This window comes from Lethenteron reissneri, chromosome 1 (genome assembly GCF_015708825.2).
Source record: "Lethenteron reissneri isolate LAM-NWPU_2019-01 chromosome 1, ASM1570882v1, whole genome shotgun sequence".
NCBI classification, from domain to species: Eukaryota; Metazoa; Chordata; class Hyperoartia; order Petromyzontiformes; family Petromyzontidae; genus Lethenteron; species Lethenteron reissneri.
In genome coordinates this window covers 8079098-8102695 of record NC_083779.1, presented here as the reverse complement: position 1 = coordinate 8102695, position 23598 = coordinate 8079098, and the positions used below count along the sequence as shown (strand labels likewise).

The 23598-nt window shown below is 55.8% G+C and overlaps 1 pseudogene; it reads right to left on the bottom strand.

The window, feature by feature from the left end:
- Window positions 1-3514: 3514 nt before the first annotated feature.
- LOC133351894 (endophilin-A3-like) overlaps window positions 3515-23598 on the bottom strand; it is a 33044-nt pseudogene continuing 12960 nt past the window's right edge.

Genomic DNA, 23598 nt, shown 5'->3' with positions numbered 1-23598 from the left:
ATCACCCCCCCCTCCATCACCCCCCCTCCAATCACCCCCTCACCCCCCTCCTCCAATCACCCCCTCACCCCCCTCCTCCAATCACCCCCTTACCCCCCCCCTCCAATCACCCCCTTACCCCCCCTCCAATCACCCCCTCACCCCCCCCCCTCCAATCACCCCCCCACCCCCCCCTCCAATCACCCCCCCCTCCAATCACCCCCTTACCCCCCCCCCCTCCAATCACCCCTTACCCCCCCCTCCAATCACCCCCTCACCCCCCCCCCTCCAATCACCCCCCCACCCCCCCCTCCAATCACCCCCCCCCTCCAATCACCCCCCCTCCAATCACCCCCCCCTCCAATCACCCCCCCCCTCCAATCACCCCCTCACCCCCTCCTCCAATCACCCCCTCACCCCCCCCCTCCAATCACCCCCTTACCCCCCCCCTCCAATCACCCCCTTACCCCCCCCCCCTCCAATCACCCCCTCACCCCCCCCCCTCCAATCACCCCCTCACCCCCTCCCCCTCCAATCACCCCCTCACCCCCTCCCCCTCCAATCACCCCCTCACCCCCTCCCCCTCCAATCACCCCCTCACCCCCCCCTCCAATCACCCCCTTACCCCCCCCTCCAATCACCCCCTTACACCCCCCCTCCAATCACCCCCTTACCCCCCCCCCTCCAATCACCCCCTCACCCCCTCCCCCTCCAATCACCCCCTCACCCCCCCCTCCAATCACCCCCTCACCCCCTCCCCTCCAATCACCCCCCTTACCCCCCCCTCCAATCACCCCCTCACCCCCCCCTCCAATCACCCCCTCACCCCCCTCCTACAATCACCCCCTTACCCCCCCTCCAATCACCCCCTCACCCCCCCCCTCCAATCACCCCCTTACCCCCTCCTCCAATCACCCCCTCACCCCCCCCCTCCAATCACCCCCTCACCCCCCCCCCTCCAATCACCCCCTTACCCCCTCCTCCAATCACCCCCTTACCCCCCCCTCCAATCACCCCCTCACCCCCCCCTCCAATCACCCCCTCACCCCCCCCCTCCAATCACCCCCTCACCCCCCCCCCTCCAATCACCCCCTCACCCCCCCCCCCTCCAATCACCCCCTTACCCCCCCCCCTCCAATCACCCCCTTACCCCGCCCCCCTCCAATCACCCCCTCACCCCCCCCCTCCAATCACCCCCTCACCCCCCCCCTCCAATCACCCCCTCACCCCCCCCCCCTCCAATCACCCCCTTACCCCCCCCCCTCCAATCACCCCCTTACCCCGCCCCCCTCCAATCACCCCCTCACCCCCCCCTCCAATCACCCCCTCACCCCCCCTCCAATCACCCCCTTACCCCCTCCGCCAATCACCCCTACCCCCTCCTCCAATCACCCCCTTACCCCCCCTCCAATCAACCACCCTCACCCCCCCCCTCCAATCACCCCCCCCCTCCAATCAACCCCCCCCTCCAATCACCCCCCCCTCCAATCACCCCCCCCTCCAATCAGCCCCTTACCCCCCCTCCAATCACCCCCTTACCCCCCCTCCAATCACCCCCTCACCCCCCCCCCCTCCAATCACCCCCCCCCTCCAATCACCCCCCCCCTCCATCACCCCCCCCCTCCAATCAGCCCCCCCCCCCTCCAATCAGCCCCTTACCCCCCCTCCATCACCCCCTCACCCCCCCCCTCCAATCACACCCCCCCCTCCAATCACCCCCCCCCTCCAATCACCCCCCCCCCTCCAATCACCCCCCCCTCCATCAGCCCCCCTCCAATCAGCCCCTTACCCCCCCCCTCCAATCACCCCCCTCACCCCCTCCTCCAATCACCCCCTCACCCCCCCCCCCCTCCAATCACCCCCCCCCCCCTCCAATCACCCCCCCCTCCAATCACCCCCTCACCCCCCCCCCCTCCAATCACCCCCCCTCCAATCACCCCCCCCCTCCAATCACCCCCTCACCCCCCCTCCAATCACCCCCTCACCCCCCCCTCCAATCACCCCCTCACCCCCCCCTCCAATCACCCCTCACCCCCCCCCCTCCAATCACCCCCCCCTCCAATCACCCCCTCACCCCCCCCCTCCAATCACCCCCTCACCCCCCCCCTCCAATCACCCCCTCACCCCCCCCTCCAATCACCCCCTCACCCCCCCCCCCTCCAATCACCCCCTCACCCCCCCCTCCAATCACCCCCTCACCCCCCCCCTCCAATCACCCCCTCACCCCCCCCTCCAATCACCCCCCTCACCCCCCCCCTCCAATCACCCCCTCACCCCCCCCTCCAATCACCCCCTCACCCCCCCCCTCCAATCACCCCCCTCACCCCCCCCCTCCAATCACCCCCCCCTCCAATCACCCCCCCCTCCAATCAGCCCCCCCTCCAATCAGCCCCTTACCCCCCCTCCAATCACCCCCTCACCCCCTCCTCCAATCACCCCCTCACCCCCCCCCCTCCAATCACCCCCCCCCTCCATCACCCCCCCCTCCAATCACCCCCCCCTCCAATCACCCCCTCACCCCCCCTCCAATCACCCCCTCACCCCCCCCTCCAATCACCACCCTCACGCCCCCCCTCCAATCACCCCCTCAACCCCCCCCCCTCCAAGCACCCCCCCCTACCAATCACCCCCCTCACCCCCCCCTCCAATCACCCCCCTCACCCCCCCCCCCTCCAATCACCCCCTCACCCCCCCCCCTCCAATCACCCCCTCACCCCCCCTCCAATCACCCCCTCACCCCCCCCTCCAATCACCCCTCACCCCCCCCCTCCAATCACCCCCTCACCCCCCCCCTCCAATCACCCCACCCTCCAATCACCACCCCCTCACCCCCCCCCTCCAATCACCCCCTCACCCCCCCCCCTCCAATCACCCCCCCCTCCAAGCACCCCCTCACCCCCTCCCCTCCAATCCCCCCCTCACCCCCCCCTCCAATCACCCCCTCACCCCCCCCTCCAATCACCCCCTCCCCCTCCAATCACCCCCTCCCCCTCCAATCCCCCCCTCACCCCCCCCCTCCAATCACCCCCTCCCCCTCCAATCACCCCCTCCACCCCCAACCACAATCGAGAGGGCACCAAGGCCCACAGGGGAGAAGGGGAGCGTGGGGGACCTCGATAGAACCCCTCCCGTAGCCCCCCCCAATAACCCCCCCAGCACCCCCCCCCCCAGTCCCCCCCCCCGTGTTGTCGCCCTCCCCGTACCCACACGGCGACCTGAGGCGTGGGCCACACGCGACGCGGAGCGAGCCCAGCACCCCCAGCCCCCCCTCCCAGCCCCCACTCCCCCTCCCACCCCCAGCCCCCCCCTCCCAGCCCCCCCCCCATTTCCCCTTCCCACGCCCAGCCCCCCCCACTCCCCCTCCCACCCCCAGCCCCCCCCCACTCCCCCTAGCAGGGAGTTCCCCGCCCCCCCGAGGTGGGTTCTGCGATCCAGCGCAGACGTTAGCCCCTCCCCCTCCCGCCCCCTAATCAACGATTCCCTTATCCCATGACCCAGTTCCCCACCCCCATTCCCCCACCCCCATTCCCCCCCAAAGAGATGCACCAAAGACAAAGATCCCCCGTGAAGGCCGGCATGGCATACGAGGGGGTGGGTGGCCAGCACCACGCCCGGCCGCCTTTGTCTCCCCAGTGGCGATGTTTACTACGCACCACGCCGGGTACTCATTTGAGGCCGAATCGACCTAGACGAGGCCCAGGACCGATTCAGATAATACTCCCCGGCGTTGGCAGTGAGCGGGAGTCGAACTCGGCCCGCCCGGTTCGCAGCGCAGCGCCGCGCTGCCGCTCCCCGCAGAGAGATGCACCACTGCCACCGCCGCCACTAACACCACGTGAGGAGTTGGGGCGCGCGGTCGATCACGTGACGGCAGCCGCGCTCAACCAACTCGCGTGCACGAGCGTCGTCGACGGGGACCGCCCCCCCTTGACAAGTGGCCCGTGACCCGTGGCGCACCGCACGCAGAGGCAATAGGTTTCGCGTGGGCGACCCCTGAAGGCGGCGGCGGCGACCACCGTCACCACCGCCGCTGCTGGCAGCGCCGTGCGATCGCCACGACGCTGGGAATGAAAATAATCAGGAATTAATTTAAGAACGAAAAAACAAACCTCAAAATTCGATTTCATTAATTGAATCACCGGCGGTGGCAGCAGTCCCACAGCCCCCACCACCACCACCCAGAGGTCGCAACCGGGTACCCGATACCCGTACCCTACCCGATACCCAGCTACCCGTACCCGGCTGGTAACGGGTACCCGTTTGCGACCCTGGTGTGGCCGGGTACGGGTAAGGAATCAAAACCCGTTTGCGACCTCTACCACCACCCCCACCACCTCTGCCGGTGCCCGCACAGCGGCCCTCAGGGCGCCAGCGGCACCAGCACTTCGACGTAGTTGACCGGGAAGAATCCCGGGCGCCCGTCGATGGCGCCCTCGAACCAGTTGTCGTCCACCTGCGACACGAGGGAGGACGACGTCGCCCTCGCGGAACGCCAGCTCGCCCTCGTTCTCCGCGTCAAAGTCGTACAGCGCCCTGCAGCACGGCCCCTCCGGGGGGGCTACGCGGGGAGGGGGGAGGGCAGGGGGGGTAGCAGGAGAGCGTGGGGGGGGGGGGTGTGAGAGACTTGCCCGTCATTCACTCTCACTCCATCGTTCACTCACAATCATTGTTCACGCTCACTGCATCGTTCACTCTCACTCTATCGTTCACTCCATCGCTCACTCTCACCCTCATCGTTCACTCCCACGCCAGCATTCACTCTCACTGCATCGTTCACTCACGATCATCGTTCACGCTCACTCTATCGTTCACTCACGATCATCTTTCACGCTCACTCTATTGTTCACTCACGCCATCGTTCACTCTCATCGTTCACTCTCACTGCATCGTTCACTCACAATCATTGTTCACGCTCACTGCATCGTTCACTCTCACTCTATTGTTCACTCTCACTCTATTGTTCACTCACGCCATCGTTCACTCTCATTGTTCACTCTCACTGCATCGTTCACTCCCACGCCAGCGATCACTCTCACTCACTCCATCGTTCACTTTCACACATCGTTCACTCAGACGCGTGTCTGCGGCCGTCTGGAACGCGCTATCCCTTCCGAGATTAGCAAGCCACTGGGAGCTGTGCACCGGTTACCAGGTCTCGGTTACAACTCGAAAAGACCCCAGATGGGAGTTGGAATCTTGTGAGACCTGCATGGGTAACAGATCACAACTCCGGTGGTCACCCTTGCAGCAGCAGCGGCTTTTGACTGGGCCATCGAACAAAGGCGGTGGTCGCCGCATCATCGCGCGGCGCTTTCAGATGCGCTTCTGCGGCCGTCTGGAACGCTCTTCCTTAGCGATATGAGGAAACCACCGGGAGCTGTTGCTGCACTTTGAAATCGTGCGGATTGACAAACGAATTTCTCTAGAAGTGATTTGTTTTGTCTTTAGTTCGTTGTCCTTCCAACCGAACCTCCGATTAGCAAGGCTGGCTACGTACGGCGAAAAAAGAGCTGAACACGAAAACATACGCGAAATGTTTCGTGGACATCTGTGAAAAAGAGCTTTACAGCTCATCGGATTCTTCCAGGATGAATACAGATTCTGATTCTGATTGTTGCTACATGAGCGGGTATGGGGCCAAGTCAAACCAGAAGTGTCTCTGTAACGACACCGGAAGATGACTAAAAATTATGATGGTGATGCCGGCCATACTGATTAGAGTAGTGATTGGCATTGCAATGATGACATCGATTACAATATCTCTGTTTTTTTTATCATCGTTACATTACTTTACCCAGGGTAGCCTCACCGAGTCTCCGAGGCCTCTATTTCAGGAGGGTGTCCTATCAATGTTTGGTTTTGAGTAGTTGTGGGGTGATGGCGGTGGTGCTGCTGCTAATGTGTGATCCCAAATGGAGTGATTCGGGGCGCCACGGTGGCTAGGAGATGTTAACTACCTCACCTGGTCTACAGGAGGTCGTGGGTACAATCCCGACCCTGACGCCTGCTGTATATTTGGAGTTTGTGTGTGTCTCTCTCATCATCATCACGGTGGCTAGGAGATGTTAACGACCTCGCCTGGTATGCAGGAGGTCGTGGGTTCAATCCCGACCCTGACGCCTGCTGTATATTAGGAGTTTGTGTGTGTCTCTCTCTCATCATCATGACGGTGACTAGGAGATGTTAACTACCTCACCTGGTGTACAGGAGGCCGTGGGTTCAATCCCGACCCTGACGCCTGCTGTATATATGGAGTTTGCGTGTCTCTCTCCCATCATCACGGTGGCTAGGAGATGTTGACTACCTCGCCTGGTGTACAGGAGGCCGTGGGTACGATCCCGACCCTGACGCCTGCTGCTGTATATTTGGAGTTTGTGTGTCTCTCTCATCATCATCACGGTGGCTATGAGATGTTAACTACCTCGCCTGGTCTACAGGAGGTCGTGGGTTCGATCACGACCCTGATGCCTGCTGTATATTTGGAGTTTGCGTATCTCTCTCTCTCATCATCATCACGGTGGCTAGGAGATGTTGACTACCTCGCCTGGTATGCAGGAGGTCGTGGGTTCAATCCCGACCCTGACGCCTGCTGCTGTATACTGTATTTGTAGTTTGTGTGTGTCTCTCTCTCATCATCATCATCACGGTGGCTAGGAGATGTTAACTACCTCGCCTGGTATGCAGGAGGTCGTGGGTTCAATACCGACCCTGACGCCTGCTGTATATTTGGAGTTTGTGTGTCTCTCGCTCTCATCATCATCACGGTGGCCAGGAGATGTTAACTACCTCGCCTGGTATGCAGGAGGCCGTAGGTACGATCAGGACCCCGACGCTAAAATCTTTGGAATTTGCGTGTCTCTCTCTCTCCCCCGTGGACTTTTCTCCGGGTCCTCCGGTTTTTTCCCCTCCACATTTATGATCAACGCGCGTGCAGAGTGTTTGGCTGCTATAAATGTCCACGTGACGATAGGCCACTTCGTTGAGCTATCATTTGTGTTGGCCAGGCCGCTTCTGGAAATGAGTTGCTTAGCTCAGTGGGCCTTACCTGGTAAAATACAAAATAGTTTAATAGTTTATATAAATTTGCAGGGAGATTTTCATCATGGGAAAGAGTTGCTCAAGACCAGTTACTGTGCATTGTACATTTTTAGCTACGGCAGGAAACCAGACAACCCGGAGGAAACCCATGCGGAACGTGGGGAGAACAAACTCCACTCGCTCACTCACTCACTATCTCACTATCTCGCTCACTATCTCACTCACTATCTCACTCACTCACTATATCACTCACTCACTATCTCACGCACTCACTATCTCACTCACTCACACTCTGCAGAGCAGGGGAGAACACACAAACTCCACTCACTCACTATCTCACTATCTCACTCACTCACTGCAGAGCAGAGGTGAACACACAAACTCCAATCACTCACTCTCACTCAATCACACTCTGCAGAGCAGGGGCAGAACACACAAACCCCACTCACTCACTATCTCACTCACTATCTAGAACAGGAAAAGAACACACAAACTCCATTCACTCACTATCTCACTCAATATCTAGAACAGGGGAAGAACACACAAACTCCATTCACTCACTATCTCACTCACTATCTAGAACAGGGCGAGAACACACAAACTCCACTCACTCACTATCTCACTCACTATCTAGAACAGGGGGAGAACACACAAACTCCACTCACTCACTATCTCACTCACTATCTAGAACAGGGGAAGAACACACAAACTCCACTCACTCACTATCTCACTCACTATCTAGAACAGGGGAAGAACACACAAACTCCATTCACTCACTATCTCACTCACTATCTAGAACAGGGGAAGAACACACAAACTCCACTCACTCACTATCTCACTCACTATCTAGAACAGGGGGAGAACACACAAACTCCACTCACTCACTATCTCACTCACTATCTAGAACAGGGGGAGAACACACACACTCCATTCACTCACTATCTATCTCACTATCTAGAACAGGGGAAGAACACACAAACTCCATTCACTCACTATCTCACTCACTATCTAGAACAGGGGGAGAACACACAAACTCCATTCACTCACTATCTCACTCACTATCTAGAACAGGGGGAGAACACACAAACTCCATTCACTCACTATCTCACTCAATATCTAGAACAGGGGAAGAACACACAAACTCCACTCACTCACTATCTCACTCACTATCTAGAACAGGGGAAGAACACACAAACTCCACTCACTCACTATCTCACTCACTATCTAGAACAGGGGAAGAACACACAAACTCCACTCACTCACTATCTCACTCACTATCTAGAACAGGGGGAGAACACACAAACTCCATTCACTCACTATCTCACTCACTATCTAGAACAGGGGGAGAACACACACACTCCACTCACTCACTATCTCACTCACTATCTAGAACAGGGGGAGAACACACAAACTCCATTCACTCACTATCTCACTCGCTATCTAGAACAGGGGGAGAACACACAAACTCCATTCACTCACTATCTCACTCACTATCTAGAACAGGGGGAGAACACACACACTCCACTCACTCACTATCTCACTCACTATCTAGAACAGGGGGAGAACACACAAACTCCATTCACTCACTATCTCACTCAATATCTAGAACAGGGGGGAGAACACACACACTCCACTCACTCACTATCTCACTCACTATCTAGAACAGGGGGAGAACACACACACTCCACTCACTCACTATCTCACTCAATATCTAGAACAGGGGGAGAACACACAAACTCCATTCACTCACTATCTCACTCAATATCTAGAACAGGGGGAGAACACACACACTCCACTCACTCACTATCTCACTCACTATCTAGAACAGGGGGAGAACACACAAACTCCACTCACTCACTATCTATCTCACTCTCACACTCTGCACCCGAGTCAGGAATCGAACCCAGGCGCCGCTTGCGGTGAAGCGGCGTGAGCACCACCACCACCAGCACCACCAGCACCACCACCAGCAGCACCACCAGCACCACCACCAGCAGCACCACCACCAGCAGCACCACCACCAGCAGCACCACCACCACCAGCACCACCAGCACCACCAGCACCACCACCACCAGCAACCACCACCAGCAGCAACCACCACCAGCACCACCACCACCAGCAACTACGTCCCTGCCAGCCGCGGCACGCGACCTGCATGCCGATGGCCCACCGTCAGCGTCGTCATCCTACCGGCTGTCTTGTGCCCAGGCGACGGGGACGGGGTGGCCGGCGCCGCGTCCTCCTCCGCCGGCGCCTCCGTCGCCGCGGTCGTCGTCGTCGCCGTCACCGCGGTCGGCGTGTAGATGGGGGTCCCCACGGGCTCCTCGGTCTCGTCGGGGCCGTCGAAGGTCGTCACGGGCTGCAGCTTGAACTCTCGACGCTGGCGCGGGCGCGCTGACGCCGACATCACCCTGCCGGGGGGGGGAGGTGAGGGTGGTGAGGGTGATGGTGACGGACCCCCCCCCCCACCCCGCTCCCCCCACCCAGGTTGGCTCAGCCTTAACAAGAACATCCGGTGCAGTGTGCTCGCATTAGCAGCACTTCCACAAACGGCGGTTGTGATCTTGGTCTGTGTGTGCGAGTGTGTGCACGTATCGTAGAATCCAATTGACCTGTGCTTAATGCCGGCCCGAAAACCCCGGTGAGTTTGTTTAAGGAACCGGTCACCCGACCGGAGCTCTCGTGGATACCCCCACCACCCCCAGCCCCCACCAGTGTACGTACGTATGTGTAATTACAGTAGAGGCTACATGTGCTGTGAGTGGACTAGTGATCACGGGAGGTAATGACAGGGGAGTCAGCCTGCAGTGTGAATGGACTAGTGGTCATGGGAGGTAATGACAGGGGAGTCAGCCTGCAGTGTGAATGGACTAGTGGCCATGGGAGGTAATGACAGGGGAGTCAGCCTGCAGTGCAAATGGACTAGTGGCCATGGGAGGTAATGACAGGGGAGTCGGCCTACAGTGTGAATGGACTAGTGGCCATGGGAGGTAATGACAGGGGAGTCAGCCTGCAGTGTGAGTGGACTAGTGGCCACGGGAGGTAATGACAGGGGAGTCAGCCTGCAGTGTCAATGGACTAGTGATCACGGGAGGTAATGACAGGGGAGTCAGCCTGCAGTGTGAATGGACTAGTGGCCATGGGAGGTAATGACAGGGGAGTCAGCCTGCAGTGTGAATGGACTAGTGGTCACGGGAGGTAATGACAGGGGAGTCGGCCTACAGTGTGAATGGACTAGTGATCACGGGAGGTAATGACAGGGGAGTCGGCCTACAGTGTGAGTGGACTAGTGATCACGGGAGGTAATGACAGGGGAGTCGGCCTACAGTGTGAATGGACTAGTGATCACGGGAGGTAATGACAGGGGAGTCGGCCTACAGTGTGAGTGGACTAGTGATCACGGGAGGTAATGACAGGGGAGTCGGCCTACAGTGTGAGTGGACTAGTGATCACGGGAGGTAATGACAGGGGAGTCGGCCTACAGTGTGAATGGACTAGTGATCACGGGAGGTAATGACAGGGGAGTCGGCCTACAGTGTGAATGGACTAGTGGCCATGGGAGGTAATGACAGGGGAGTCGGCCTACAGTGTGAATGGACTAGTGGCCATGGGAGGTAATGACAGGGGAGTCAGCCTGCAGTGTGAGTGGACTAGTGGCCACGGGAGGTAATGACAGGGGAGTCAGCCTGCAGTGCGAGTGGACTAGTGGCCATGGGAGGTAATGACAGGGGAGACAGCCTGCAGTGTGAATGGACTGGTGGCCATGGGAGGTAATGACAGGGGAGTCAGCCTGCAGTGCGAGTGGACTAGTGGCCATGGGAGGTAATGACAGGGGAGTCAGCCTGCAGTGCGAGTGGACTAGTGGCCACGAGGGGTAATGACAGGGGAGTCAGCCTGCAGTGTGAATGGACTGGTGGCTACGGGAGGGAATGACAGGGGTATCAATAGTGAGTGCGAAGGGACTGGTGGCTATGGGAGGCAATGACAGGGGAGTCAGTAGTGAGTGCGAAGGGACTGGTGGCTAGGGGAATGATCGAGAAGGGAGCGTGGCCAGGTGACGGAAGAGGACGGTGGAGTCTGCCGGTGGAGCGAGCGTCCAGAGTCAGCGAGAATGATCTAGAAGGGGGGCGTGGCCTCGTTGGCATATAAGGGGGAGATGCGTGGGAGACTCGGGGCTGTTGCAATGTTCGTCTCCGCCTGATGTCAAGTGACCGTGTCTTCAGTAAAGTGCCATCTCAAGAGAAGTGTGTCAAGTCGTCGTTACATATCTATGTTGAACTTCTTTCGCACCGTACGTAGCCAGCCGTGCTAATACGGTGGTGTGAAGGGAAAGGACAACAACACGAAACAACAACAAAAAGCACTTGTACAGAAATGAGTTTGTCGATCTAGATGATGATGATTTAAAAGTGCATCGCAGCTCCGAGTGGCTTCCTCATATCGGAAGGGAAGGGCGTTCCAGACGGCCGCAGAAGCGACCACCGCCTTTGTTCGATGGCCCAGCCAATAGCCGCTGCTGCTGCTGCGAGGATGAGCGGAGTTCGCATCATGATAGTTTACGCCCCTTGGCGAGATCAGCGAGGCATTGTGGTTCATTTCAGAGAAATATTTCGTGTGTGATGAGCCGGACCTTACAATGTATTTGTTCGCTAACTGGAAGACAATGCAGCTCCGATGAGCACAGTTGGCTACGTACGGTGCCAAATAAGTTTAACAAACAAACTGCCCATAGACTCAACACTGCCCAAAGACTAACACTGCCCATAGACTAACACTGCCCATAGACTAACACTGCCCATAGACTAACACTGCCCATAGACTCAACACTACACCATAGACTCAACACTGTCCATAGACTAACACTGCCCATAGACTCAACACTGCCCATAGACTCAACACTGCCCAAAGACTAACACTGCCCATAGACTAACACTGCCCATAGACTCAACACTACACCATAGACTCAACACTGCCCATAGACTAACACTGCCCATAGACTCAACACTGCCCATAGACTCAACACTACACCATAGACTCAACACTGTCCATAGACTCAACACTGCACATAGACTAACACTGCCCATAGACTCAACACTGCCCATAGACTAACACTGCTCAAGACTGCACCTCCGATTAGCATGGTTGGCTACGCATGGTGGCGCGAAAGAGGTTCAACACACATACAGCCCGACGAATGACGGGTACTGCAAGTCGAAAACTTTAAAACTTGCAGTACCCTTCACGACACGCGCCGACGAATTTCAACACACGACACTTGGCCGGGTCGTCGCGCAGAACCGAACACGCGTGTGCGCGCGCAAAATAGCGGATTACAAATTAAAGATGTCGGGCTGCAGGAGAGCGCATTGTGTTGCTTTGTGCGCATATCTGTCAACCCCTTATCAGTGCCCTACCTTATTACAGACCAACTCAGACCTTATTGGTCACGCCGTAGTGCCCCTCATAAATCTCAACGTTCATCCTCCACAAAGTCCCATCACAAGGGAGAAACACAAACAAATAGACACGAAGAAATGTTTTGCCCCGTATTGAAGCGTCCATATGCCGTGTGGACCTGAAAACTTAATTTCCCTGCACAAGACTACGGGGTAAACCGTGTGGGTTGACACGGCGTGCGTGTGGGTCGGCGTTTCGTCGTGGGGGGGTGGGGGGGGTGGGGGGGGCGCTGACCTGTCCTGCAGCGTGCTCTGCAGGTCGTCCAGGATGTCCACCACCTGCCGGTGGTACTCGAGCTGCGCCTCCACCAGCGCCTCCAGCTGCGACACCTGCTCCACCTGCGATGCACAACAGCGCCAGCGTCGCTCCCACTCGCCGCCGCGCCCCACATCCCTCTCGTACCCTCCTGCGCGCCGTCCCTCTAGCCGCTTCTACACCCATCGCGGAGAGCCGTGAGCCTCTCAAAGAGACCCACAAAGAGACCCGCCCCCACTTCAGCAAGTGTTTCTTGCTGTGGTTGTCCCACCTGATGACGGACGCTTGTGTTGCGCCCGAAACGTCGCGATTTTATTTATTTTATTTTATACCTACGTGACTTTACCGAAAGAACCAAAGAGTAGAGACCCACAGACTCGCACAGAGAACCACACTCACGCAGGGACACAAAGACTTACACAGAGACCCACTCTTTGAGCCTGAGGTTCTCTGTGTCAGGCCATGGATCACTGTGTGAGCCTGTGGGTCTCTGTGCGAGCCTGTGGGTCTCTGTGTTGGTCCATGGATCTCTGTACGAGCCTGTGGGTCTCTATTTCAGTCCATGGATCTCTGTGTGAGCCAGTGGGTCTCTGTGTGAGCCTGTGGGTGTCTGTGCGAGTCTGTGGGTCTCTGTGCGAGTCTGTGGGTCTCTATGTCAGTCCAGGGATCTCCGTGCGAGCCTGTGGGTCTCTATGTCAGACCATGGATCTCCGTGCGAGCCTACGGGCCCACCTGTCTCTGACATTGCCTCGAAATGCGGGCCACGTGCCGTAATCATGAAAGATCTTAGCCTCCAGCAAGCTCTCTCTCCCTGCCACCACCACATGCCCTCGCACCCCCCTCACCGCCCCCCCCCTCCCCGCCTCGACTGCCCCCCCCCCGTACTTCGCTCTCCAGGAGGTTGCTCATGCTTGTGGCGGTGACGTCGCGAGACTCGTCAAACTTCTCGGCCGCCTGGCGGATCTCGTCGTCGGCCACCTTGCCCTGCCGCTTCTTCTTGTAGTCAAAGTCGAGGCGCCGGCCCTCCAGCTTCTTCAGGTGGTGCTGCGGAGGGTAGGCGACACAAAGGCAAAGATCCCCCGTATAGCCTCAACAGACTGTTGGGGCAAGTGCTGTTAGCGAGTAGAGCTTATGAAGGCCGGTACGGCACACGAGGGGGGTGGGTGGCAAGCGCCACGCCTAGCTGCCTTTGTCTCCCTAGTGGCGATGTTTACACACCAGGTAATCATTTGAGGCTGAGTCGCCATAGAGGAGGCCGGTTCAAATAACCGTCACCGGTGTTGGTCGTGAGCGGGAATCGAACGCGGGTCTCAGGGTTCTTTAGCGCAGTGTAGCGCTAACCGCTACCACCACCGCTCCCCCACACACACGTACACACAACAGACAACAACCGCCATTCGCCACTAAGTGGCGGTGACGTCACCACGACGCTTGTGCCAGGCCATGTGCACCTTGAGGCCACGTGAAGTGTTGAACGCCCGCTGGCAGGAGGTCACGAGGCAGACCCACGTACACACACACACGTACACACACACACGTACATACACACACACACACGTACAACCCACGTTAAGATGGGGGGCGCCAGCCAGGGCTAACGTCCAGGTCCCCCAGGTCCTGTCCCATCCTCCGCCGAGACCGCGATTCGACACCGGGGCCCCGGCACTTCGCCGCTCGTTGCGGAGGTTCGCTCTTCGAATTAGGACGGCCGCCCTGGTTAATGGCCGCGGTACGCGCGCACGAGCGAGCACGAACCGCGGGGACCCGAATTCGCGCCGCGCGCCGTCACGGAGGGACGTTGACGTTCCCGCGACACCGCTCGCAAGGGTCGGTACCGTTGTGTGCCGTCGGCGTCGAGGTCCAAATTCGCCAAATCTTCTCATTATAAAAGCCCGGCGTTTCGTTTGTCCGTCAACTAAACGGTGAGAGCCTTTCAGAAGGTCTGAATCAAAAAGTTATAGAAAGTGGACCCCCCCCATCCCCAGATATGGGGGTAAAAAGTTGATCTAACAGGCATATATCTCTACACACCCACCATACAATAGAGTCAGTAGTATCCGCAGACATTGGGGGAGGGGGGGGGAGAAGAGGAAATCAGTGGGGGCCGACATGCAAGGCATGAAGCGTTGAGAAGCCCTCCGCAGGAGCTAGAATAAGGCAGGACACCAAAATTCTAGTTCTTAAATTTATTCGATTGGTTTTCTACGCAGCAGCAGCAGTCGTAATCGTCGCCCCCTGCTACTGACAGCACCTCCCAGGTCACTCTTGCTGCCAGATAGAAGGGTAAAAAACCAATTATATTTTTTACTGGCAAATGAGGTTCCAATGGTGTAAATGCTTACCCCGAGCTCTCATACTCTGATGGTGCATTGTCTTTGAGTTGTGCGCCTTTTGGCGTCATCTGGTCCAACCCATGTGAGACTAGGCTCTAAGGAAAGCTGTCTCGGGTGTGGACCAATCAACTTCAAGGACAGTTATGTTTTTTGTTTGCATTATGGCTGCAGGTATTGTGGTCTATGCAAACATGACTCCTTGTAAAAAAGGTGTCAGTTTTGTTGCCAGATAGAAGGGTAAAAAACCAATTACACTGGTCAACAAAAAAAAACATGTTTTTCTGGCTTGGACTTTTGTAGCTCTTTTAGACTAATTTCAGGGTGCTGATTCCAAATCTGATCTCAGATTTGCTCTATCACATCATTTTTATGCTATCGGCATACCCAATTTTCATTGATTTTACCAGAAATTAACTCTGTCACTTATGATTGCAAGTTGTTGCGAGTCAGTGACTGCTTTAGTGTTAAAATATGGTGCAGTATTTTTAGGATAGTGTGTTTATAATATAATTCTATGTAGATATCCACATTTATTTAATATTTTTCTTCTGCAGTTTTTATTGAAAATGCAATATTTGATATCTCAAAAACCTGATGTGATAGACAAAAACTGATGCCAGATAAGGAATCAGCACCCCAAAATTACATTAAAACCGTTGGAATACCTTATGCCAGAAAAAGTGTGTTGACCAGTGTTATCAATGAGGCTCCTGTCCTGGTCTCTCGAGTTCCCACCGGGGTCACACAACATCAACCTCAATCTCGTCTCATCCGCAGGTCTCCCTCTGCCCTCGTCTTTCGCTGGTCGTCGTCTAAATCGTGAAAATGTCCAGTGCGCGCGCTCCCCCGCGAATTTGCATTGAGGATGATTCCGTGGGGGAATGGCGGGAAATGGCCCTTCCTATACCAACACGTTTAACACCTGGGGCAACGCCACTGCCAACAACAAAAAAGCCAGCAGCAGCATCGCAAGATATCATCCGTTTACCAAGGTGTTGCGCGTCTTGACGGATTATTTTTTTGCAGGCAAAATATTGTCGTGAAAGACGCGAAAACAAAATCGTTGACGAAGAGGCTTTGAGACTCTTTGGGGCTTTCGGTAAAGCCACTGAGATAGGTTGAAAGAAAATAATAAATAAGTAATAATACTTTTTTGAAAACACGCTTTAATGAAATGTACCGTACGAGTAATGGCAGAACTCCACGACTCCAGGAAGTGGCTCCGAAGCTTGCCATAACGTAAGAAACCGTGGTGATTTACAGCCAACGTCAGTTGAGCGTGGACAATTAGACCCAAGCCGAAACATAAGATATAAAAAAGATCGCTTAAAAATATATATTTTATTTTCAATGATAGAATATTGTATTGTCAGCAGTATGGCATACGTATACCAAGTATGCAGTCGATACGACATTGGGAAGTGGGTTAAAATTGAGCTACAAGATTTGAGGATACGACAACAGACAGTGAGTTTATAAAAAGCGTGTAAAAGAATGTTTAAAAAAAAAATTTCTATGATAGAATATAGTATTGTCATCAGTAGTGACATAAGTATACCAAGTTTGCAGTCGATACCACATTGGGAAGTGGGTTAAAATTGAGCTACAAGATTTGGGGATACGACAGCTGACAGAGTGAGTTCAATAAAAGCGTGTAAAAAAACTGCGACGTTTCGATCGCAACACAAGCGGCCGTCTCCTCAACCTACCTACGTGGCTTTACCGAAAGACCCAAAGAATATGAATTGCTGCAGTCACGAAAGCTTTAAGTCAAGATTCAATGAGACTTCTTACCTGACCCCCCCCCCCCACTGCTAGCCCCCCCCCCACTGCTAGCCCCCCCCCCCCCCCCACTGCTAGCCCCCCCCCACCCCGCTCCGGCACTCACCCCGATCTCACGTAGCTCCTTGTCCTGCAGACTCTGCAGGGGGTCAATGAAGTTCTGCTTGACGCTGATGTCCAGCGCATCCTTGGCCTCCGACAGCTGCTTCAGGGACTCGCCCACATCCACGAGCGCCTGGCCTGTGGCGGTGGCGGTGGGGGGGGAAGGACGAGATGGCGGGAGGGGGGGAGGGGGGTCGGAGGGGGGGGTGGGGGGGCACAGCGCACACACGACTCGTTCACCACCCTGGGCACGGGTGAGGTCAGTGGTGAGAGGTGAGCGGTGAGAGGCGAGCAGCGGGCGGTTAGTGGCGAGCGGCGAGCGGTGAGGGGTGAGAGGTGAGCTGAGTGGTGAGTGGTGAGCAGTGAGAGGTGAGTGGTGAGAGGTGAGCGGTGTGAGGTGAAAGTTGAGCGGTGAGCAGTGAGCGGTGTGAGGTGAGAGGTGAGGGTTGAGCGGTGAGCGGCGAGAGGGAGAGGTGGGCGGTGAGAGTTGAGCGGTGTGAGGTGAGTGGTGAGAGTTGAGCGGTGGGCGGTAAGAGGCGAGTGGTGAGTGGTGAGAGGCGAGCGACGGGCGGTGAGCGGCGAGAGGTGAGCGAGAGTTGAGCGGTGAGAGGTGAGTGGTGAGAGTTGAGCGGTGTGAGGTAAGTGGTGAGAGGCGAGGGACGGGCGGTGAGAGTTGAGTGTTGAGAGTTGAGCGGCGAGAGGTGAGCGGTGAGCGGTGAGCGGCGAGCGGTGAGCGGTGGCGAGCGAGAAGGCGCGCGGGGGTGAGGCTACCGACCGAATTGTGACTCGTCGCCCATCTCGTGCCCGAAGCGCAGCATCGCATCTCCCAGCACGCCCTCGGGCTGGGGGTAGCCGGTCGTCTTCACCTGCCCGCGGATCTTGGACATCGTGTTGAGCATCCCCAGCTTGGCTCGAGATGCTGGGGGGGAAGGGGGGCACGGGGGGCATCGGGGCGTCAGCAGGGCACAAACAGCAGCAGCAGCAGCAGCAGCAGGTAACCGCTTGCCCGCACAGAACCACACACAGCAGCACACAACCGCATACAACAACAACAACAACCGCCATTCGCCACTCAGTGAAGGTGACGTCGCCACGGCGCTTGTGCCAGGCTATGTGCACTTAGGCCACGTGAAGTAACAAACGCCCGCTGGCTGGAGGTCAAGCGACAGACCCGGGTGCCGTGGATCGACTGACTGAGATGACTGGCCGATGCACCACCTGTGCCCCCCTACTGTTCAAGTTCAAATTCATTTATTAGGAATAGCCCTGTGAGCCATTTGGCTCTTGAATCGGGTGCAACCGCAACAAACAAAAAACTAAAACATGAACAAGATAACATCTTAATGTGACTAAGTGCAAACTGATAATCCAGGAAAAAAACCAGCAAAAATTCCAGAAAAAAGCACCGTACACCAACGCTGTGTGCAAAAATCCCAGTGGGATGCAAGTCAAACAACAACAACCACAAGACAACTAAGATTAAGGCCATCAGTCTAACTCCGTACTACAACAAACAAAACTTGGCCAAACCAAAAAACTTTTGCAAATCACCAAAATAAAGCCATAAAAGCAATGTAACAGTGATCATAGGAACTGTGACCGAATTTGCACAATAAACGACATAAACAACATGTACCACCAAAGCCTACCAAGTAACTCCTTGGTGGTGCCGGACGGTAGTGCTGCGGTGAGCAATGCCACGTGGGAGAGGCTCATTTCAATCGGCAGTTCCCCCTCATGGCACTTGCAGCAGAGGTCGCAACCGGGTACCCGATACCCGTACCCTACCCGATACCCGTACCCTACCCGATACCCGTACCCTACCCGATACCCGGCCGGGTACGGGTAGCCGTTTGCGACCCTGGTGCGGCCCGGGTACGGGTACGGGTAAGGAATCAAAACCCGTTTGCGACCTCTGACTTGCAGCCACCACGGTGGCCCCTGGTGGCTCTCGACGGATGCGAGGGGCTGGTAACCCCCCCCCCCACATCCAATTGAATCGCCACTAAAATCTAACAACCACATACCTACACAAAACCACGCACGCAGAACCACAAAGACAAAGATCCCCCGTGTAGCCTTAAAAGACTGTTGGGGCAAGTGCTGTTAGCGAGCATCTATGAAGGCCGGCACGGCACACGAGGGGGTGGGTGGCCAGCACCACCCCCGGCCGTCTTTGTCTTCCAAGTGGCGATGTTTACACACCACACCAGATACTCATTTGAGGCTGAGGAGTCGTCCTAGGGAAGGCCTAGGACGTGAGCGGGAATCGAATTCAGGCCACCGGGTTCGTAGCGCAGCGCACTAACCGCCACATCACCGCTCCACACAGAACCACACACACAGCTCACAAAGACAGAACCCACAAAACACACAGAACCACGCACAAAGAACCACACACAGAGAACCACACACACAACCACACACACAGCTCACAAAAGACAGAACCCACACAACACACACAACCACAGAACCACGCACACAGCTCATAAAGACAGAACCCACAAAACACACAGAGCCACACACAAAGAACCACACACACAGAACCACACACAGAGCTCACAAAAGACAGAACCCACAAAACACACAGAACCATAGAACCACGCACACAGCACACAACCACTTACGCACACAAAACCACACATTGCCATACAACACACACACACGCGGGCGTTCCAATGACCCACAGAGCTACATTGCCTGGAATCTTGTACTCCTCGTAGGGTCTCCCTTGGCGAACAGGTCTGCGGGGAGGTTCCAGACCAAAAAAAAAACGGTACGAAAAAAAAGCCCCTGATGAATTGTTAAAAAATCCAAAAATCAGAGAAGCTCGCCCAGACAAGGGATACCGCGACACACCCCTGGAGCCAAGCCTGGCGGTGGTGTCCGCCGGCAAACGCCCGGTGAGGCGGGTGACCCCCCCACGTAACCCGGTCGGTGTGGGCCCCACCATCCGCAGGACGAAGAGAGAGGGGCGGGTGTGCGATGCCAGGACAGCAAGGAAAGGGATGGTCTCAGACGGCCTGCTCCACGGCTATAGACACTATCTGTTGGGACGTGGAATGTCACATCACTAAGGGGGAAGGGGGGGGGGAGGGGGGAAGGAGCCAGAGATGGTGTAGGAGGTGGAAAGGTACCGACTTTATATAAAGTCACGTATAAAGATAAAATAATAAATTAAATTAAATACTAGCATACAATTTATTATTTTATCTTTATACGTGACTTTACCGAAAGAACCAAAGAATAATTCCTGCAGTCACGAAAGCTCCAAATTAAGTTCGACTTTATATAGTCGTTGTCACCTCCACACACAGCATTGACACTGGATACCAAATTTCTCGATCGGGGGTGGTCTCTCTTCCCCTATCCTGGAGTAACCCCTGGTGAGAGGCCCCGGGTGGGTGTGGGGATGCTCACAAGCCCCCCGGCTGGGTGCTGGTCGGTTGGAGTGTGTCCCAGTGGATGAGCGGGTCACCTCGATGAGACTTCGGGTCTCAGAAAGGAAAACTCTGACTGTTGTCTGTGCTTGTGCACCAAACAGCAGTTCAGAGTATCAGGCCTTCTTGGAGACGGTGGGTGCAGTGCTCGACAGAGTGCCGCCGACCGACTCCACGGTATTACTGGGCGACTTCAATGTTCACGTGGGGAATGATGGAGATACCTGGGGAGGCGTGATTGGGAGCAATGCCCCCCCACCGATCTGAACCTGAACGGTGAGATGTTATTGGAATTCTGCGCTAGTCATGGAATGTCAATAACAAACACCATACTCTTTGGTTCTTTCGGTAAAGTCACGTAGGTATAAAATAAAATAAATTACGACGTTTCGGGCGCAACACAAGCGTCCATCATCAGGTGGGAAAGCACGGTCTGAAAGAACCAAAGAGTATGGATTCCTACAGTCACGAAAGCTTCAAATCAAGAACAAGCACCATGTTCGAACACAAATATACTCATAGGTGTACTGGGTAGCAGAGCACCTTGGGACGAAGGTCAATGATTGACTTTATAGTTGTGTAATCGGACCTAAGGCTGTATGTTCTGGACACGCGGGTGAAGAGAGGGGCAGAGCTGATCACTACCTGGTGGTAAAGTTGCATCCGACGCTTAGGGCACCGACCGGATAGCTGTGGAAGGCCCAAGCGAAACGTGCGGGCTTTCTGGGAACGTCTAGCGGAAGATCCAGTGCAGAAATATTTCAACTTCCACCTCCGGGAAAACTTCTCCTGCACTCCAGGGGAGGTCGTGGACATTGAGTCCGAGTGGACGATGTTCGGGACCTCGATTGTGGACGCAGCTACGAAAAGCTGTGGCCTAACGGCAGCTGGTGCCTGTCATGGCGGCAACTCACGGACCCGCTGGTGAACACCGGTGTTGAGGGAAGCTGTCACAGGTTGAAAAAAGGAGGCTTTCCAAACCCATGCTCAGAAAAAAAGGCCTCCCGGCTTGCCAAGAGGGCAGCAGCTGCAGCAGTCGTTGAAGCTAAAGCCCCGGGGAGGCATGGGACGAGTTTGGAAAGGCCATGGAGCGGGACTACTGGGCAGCCTCAAAGATGTTCTGGCAAACCATCCGACGTTTTAGGAGGCATCTTCTTGGTTCTTTCGGTAAAGTCACATAGAAGGGAAATAATAAAATAATAAAAATAAAACATAATAAAATACAATTCTCAGACGCTGTCTTTCCGACAGACCTGTTCTTCACCTGAGGACGGCTGCTTGCGTTGTGGCCGAAACGTCGTGAGAATTGTATTTTATTATGTTTTATTTTTATTATTTTTTTATTTCCATTCTACGTGACTTTACCGAAAGAACCAAGAAGATGAATCCCTGCAGTCACGAAAGCTTTAAATCGAAAAGTTTTAGGAGGCGTCGGCGGGACGTGTCCCAGGATGTTTTCAGTAAGGGTTGGCGTTGTCCTCTTTGCCTCGTCAGTCTGTGATCTCCAGCATGCACTTTAACGGTTTGATGCCGAGTACGAAGAGGCTGCGATGAAGATGAGCACCTCCAAATCTGAGGTCATGGTTCACTCCCGGGGGATGGGGAATTTTTTTCTCCAGGTGAGGGCAGAACAGCTGCCCTTAGTGGAGGAGTTTAAGGTCTTTGGGGTCTCTTTCGCGAGTGATGGTACGTGGGAGCGGGAAATCGGCCGGCAGATCGGTGCGACCTCCGCAGTGTTGCAGGCGCTTTGCCGTTCTCTGGTAGTGACTTGGAGCTGAGTTCTCGAACAAGCTCTCAGTTTGCAGGTCGATCTACATTCCCACCCTCACCTGTGGTCATGAGCTTTGGGTAACGACCGAAAGGATGAGATCGCGGGTACAAGGGGCCCAAATGAGGATTCCCTGCAGGGTTGCTGGGCTCACCACTCTCTGTAATCGGGCGAGGAGCTCAGTAATCCGGGAGCCGCTGCTCCTCCGGATTGAGAGGAGCCAGTTGAGGTGGTTTGGACACCTGGTAAGGATGCCCCCCGAAAGACTCCCACTGGAACTCTACCGGGCAGCACTTCCCACTGGGCAAAGACTCCGGGGCCGGCCCAGGGCACGCTGGCGGGACTACGTCGCTGGGCTGGCCTGGAAACGCCTGGGAATCCCCAGGAAGAGGGAAAGGGAGGTGTGGACCGTCCTACTCAACATGCTGCCACCACGACCCTCACCAGGACAAGCAGACCGAGAAACGAAACAAACGAACACACGCACCAACAGCCGCCCATGCATTGCACAAAATCACCACGCTCGCCGCACCCACACACACAGCACACAACCACATACGCACACAAAACCACACATTGGCGTTCAACGCACACACACGCGCACGCACCAGTAGCCGCCCGCACATGACACAGACTCACCACATTCGCCACATGCTCGCCACTCACCACGCTCACCACGCTCGCCACGCTAACCGCTCGCCGCGCTCACCTGGGTTGGGCTGCAGGTACTCCTGCGTCCTGGCGATGAGCTCCACCACCGCCTTGTTGCGCACATCCACTTGCTGGAATCCCACGCACGCAAAACCGCGACATCCGTGACGCGAGGTCTCATGCCAAACCATCGCTCCGCCACAACCATTCGAGGCACCGCGGTGGATACGAGATGTTAACTACCTCGCCTGGTATACAGGAGCGCGTGGGTTTGATCCTGACCCTGACGCCTGCTGCTGTATATTTGGAGTTTGCGGTGTCTCTCTCCCCCCGTGGTCACGGGGAATTTTCTCCGGTTTCCCCCCCCCCCACATTTAGAATCGATGTTCGTTTATAGTATTCGGCAGCTATACATTTTCCACGTGATGAGTCACTTTGTTGAGCTATCATTTGTGATAGCGAAGTTGCTTCTGAAACAGAGCTATACAGATCAGTGGACCTTACCTGGTTAAGAAAATTTGTTTAAATAGTCTAGTTTCATGTAGTCTCCACGGATCGAGGTTGCTATCTATCCACTGCCATAGGAATGTGGAATTTCCTTGACGAATGGACACGAGCACTGCCCCTCCAATAAAAAAACTAGTTTCCAGCGGTGCGACTTGAAACTTTACTTTAACTTTAAATCGATGTTGTCAACCCACTGCTGGAGAAAAGACCTCTCAAAGTGCTGCGACGCTCCAGTCGATACACTTAGCGGCCGCCACAGGAGGGGATTTCACTGCTCCATCTCCAC